The sequence below is a fragment of the Myotis davidii genome, unplaced genomic scaffold (genome assembly GCF_000327345.1).
Source record: "Myotis davidii unplaced genomic scaffold, ASM32734v1 scaffold148, whole genome shotgun sequence".
NCBI lineage: Eukaryota > Metazoa > Chordata > Mammalia > Chiroptera > Vespertilionidae > Myotis > Myotis davidii.
Window position 1 is genome coordinate 3608154 of NW_006299479.1, and position 3996 is coordinate 3612149.

Genomic DNA, 3996 nt, shown 5'->3' on the forward strand with positions numbered 1-3996 from the left:
ATGTAGCTATAAATCTAATGAATATGCATAGGCTGTATAAACTGAAAACTACACATGCTGATGAAAGAAATCAAAGATATTTTAAGAAATGGAGAGATGTGTTGTGTTCATGAATTAGAAGACTTACCACAGGAAAGCTGACAATTCTCCAAAAGTTGATAGAATTTAGTAGAATTCCAACCAAAAGCCCATAAATGAGGAGCAACATCATCAAGATGATGGACTAGGTAACTCCAGGCTCTCTTTTCCCTGTGGAAATAATTTTTTAATTAACGTTCAGAGAAACTAATTTAGTAGGAATGCTAGAAAACAGTCAAAGGTCTACAGCAAACAAATGAACCCCCAATCAAGAAAAAGCCTGAACATGGTAGGAAGTTTCATGGTTTTTTTACTCATCCTTGCTCCACCCCCTTTTCTAGAGAAGGTGGCAGTGGTCCAACTGCCAATACCCTGCCCCCAACCCAATGGAGCAGACCCTGTTTGCAACGTGCTAATCTGTGTGGGGGTTGTCTGAGGACCACCCTGTTTTAATCAACTCCGGAGCTCAGGTAGGGAAAAGCAGAACAGCTTCGATCTTAGGCTGAAAAACCCATGAGAAGCAGTAAGCAGCTCTTGTGAAAGCTGTAGGGGCCTACAGATGAGCAGATGCCTGGGTAGGAGATTCTGGTTAGGTGCTGAGAACGTAAAGTGATGCAGTCCCTGTGGCAAACAGCGCGATGGTTCCTCAAAAAATTACAAATACAACTACCATATGATCCAGCAATTCCACTTCTAGGGATATAACCAAAAGAATTGAAAGCAGAGACTCAAATAGGTGTTTGCACACCCACATTCGTAGTGGCATTATTCTCAATAGCCAACAGGTAGAAGCAATCCAAATGTACATCAAAGATCAATGGATGAATAAAATATGGTATACAAAAACAACGAAATGATTATGCAGCCTTAAAGGAACAAAATCCGATCTGAAACATGCTACAACATGGTTTGCAAACATTTTCCCATTCTGTAGCTTGCCTTTTTATCCTCATAATAGGTCTAAAAACAGCAAATGTGTGGGGGGTTTTTTCATTTCAATGAAGTTTGTTTTTCCTCTTATGGATGATATTTTTGTGTCTCTTAGACAGAGAATAATAATGCTTTGTCTAGGCCTAGATCTTGAAGATTTTCTCCTATGTTATTTCTGAAAGTTTAATGGTCTTTTATTTTACATTTAAGACTATGATGTCCATTGATTGAACAATAAAATACAATGAAATGTTATTCAGCCATAAACAGGAATGGAGTACTGATACAACATGGATGAACCTTGAAAACATTAAGTAAAAGAAGCCAGGCACAAAATTATATAATTCTGTTTCTATTAAGTGTTCAGAATAAGAAAATCAATTCAGACAGAAATTAGTGATTCTCAGGGGCTGAGGGAGGAAAAAGTGATGACGACTAATGGGTAAAAGGTTTCTTCTGAAGTGATGTCAATGTTCTGGAATTAGACAGTGGTGGTGGTGGTTGAACAACTTTGTGAACATACTAAAAACCACTGAAGGGTACATTTTAAAGGGTGAATTTTATGGTATATAAATTATCTCAATAAAAGTCTTTAATTAAAAGCAAGTCCCAATTTTGAATTCAGAAACATAATTCTAAATGGCCCCTGGGTCAAAAAATAAATCATAAAGAAATTAGAAAACCATTTGACACAGATAACAAAAATACAACACATGAAAATGTGTGGCACAAAGTGGTACTTAGAGGGAAATTTATGATTTTAAATGCTTTTATGAAGCACATTTAATTGACACAGGACTAGTATCATGAATGTATAAATTTACAGAAAACACAAAGGATAGAGGAAAGATAAAACTGTACCATAGTAATAAAATCAACAAATTCAGACGAAAGAAAATTATAGGGTAAACCAGCTGGATTATTTTACCAATAAAAATTGCAAGGGGGCCTGGCCTGTGTTGTTCAATAGTTGAGCCTTGACCAAGAGGTTCAATTCTCCGTCAGGGCACATGCCTGGGTTGTGGGCTTGATCCCCAGCAGAGGGCGTGCAGGGGACAGCTGATTGATGTTCTCTCTCAAGATGTTTCTATCTCTCTAACCTTCCTCTCTCTAGAAAATCAGTAAAAAACATTTTTTTTTAATTGCAAGGGGGAAAAATCAGAGAGAGGGAGGATGAAGGGGGAATTTATAGACCAAAAGTAACTTAAAAGACATCAGTCAATTGCTAGTGTAGGCTTTATTTGGATTCTGATTCAAAACATACAGTCCTAGCCGATTTGGATAAAGCATCAGCCTGTGGACTGAAGAGTCCCAAGTTCGATTCGGGTCAAGGGCACATGCCCAGGTTATGGTTAGATCCCCAGTAGGGGACGGCAGGAGGCAAGCCCATCTATGATTCTCTCTCATCATTGATGTTTCTATATCTCCCTCTCCTTTCCTCTTTGAAATCAATAAAAATATAGTTTTTAAAAAACATACTATAAAAAAAATAAGAAAATGTAAACACTGAATGTATATCAATGAAGAGTGGTAAGAAAAGGATAATCTTTTCTATTTTCCCCCTTTTTTATTGAATTTATTGGGATGACACTGGTTAATAAAATTATATTGGTTTCAAGTGTACAATTTCTATACTACATCATCTGTTTATTATATTGTATGTTCACCACACCACATCAAGTCTCCTTCCATTTATTCCACCTATTCCCTCTTCTGCCCGATCCCATACCTTTCCCTCTGGTAATCACCAACCATACTGTTGTCTGTGTCTATGAGTATGTTTTTTAACTGCTTAATCCTGTCACATTTTTCACCAAGCCCTGCAACTCCCCTGCCCTCTGACAACTGTCAGTCTGCTCTCTATGAGTCTGTTTCTATTCTGTTTATTAGTTTATCTTGTTCCTTAGATTCCACAAATGAGTGAAGTCATATGGTACTTGTCTTTCTCTGACTGGCTTATTTCACTTAGTATTTAATTCAAGGTCCATCCCTGCTATCCCAAAGAGTAAGATTTCCTTCTTTTTTATGGCCGAGTCGTATTCTATTGTATAAATGTACCACTGCTTTTTTATCCAGTCATCTACTGATGGGCACTTGGGCTGTTTCCAGATCTTAGCTATAGTAAATAATGCTGCAATGAACATAGGGGTGCATATATTCTTTCAAATTTGTGTTTTGGGTTTCTTTGGATATATCCCCACAAGTGGAATCGCTGGTTTATAAGGTAGTTCCATTTTTAATTTTTGAGGTAACTCCATACTGCTCTCCACAATAGCTGCACCAATCTGCATTCCCACCAACAGCGGGATTCTCTTTTCTCCACATCCACACCAATACTTGTTGATTTATTGATAATAGCCATTCTGACAGGTAATATCTCATTGTGGCTTTAATTTGCATTGATGACTAGTGATATTGAGCATATTTTCACATGTCTATTGGCCATGTGTATGTCCTCTTTGGAGAAGTGACTATTCAGGTCCTTTCCCCGTTTTTTAATAGGATTGTTTGGTTTTTTGGTGTTGAGTTTTGTAAGTTCTTTATAAATTTTGGATATTAATCCCTTATCAGCTGTATCACTGGTTGTCTTTTCATTTTGTTGGTTTCCTTTGCTGTGAAGAAACGTTTTAGTTTGCTCTAGTCCCATTTGCTTATTTTTCTTTGTTGTTTCCCTTGCCTGAGGAGATATTTCAGAAAAATTATTGCTATGAGAAATGTCTGAGATTTTACTGCCTGTTTTCTTCTAGGATTTGTATTGTTTCAAGTCTTACATTTAAGTCTTTAAACCATATTTTTATTCTTGTGTATGGTGTAAGAAGGTGGTCTAGTTTCATTTTTTTTGCATGTATCTATCCAATTTCCCCAACACCGTTTATTGAACAGGCTATCTTTATCCCACTCAGCGGTTCTCAACCTGTGGGTCACGACCCCTTTGGCGGGCGAACGACCCTTTCACAGGGGTCGCCTAAGACCATCCTGCATATCAGA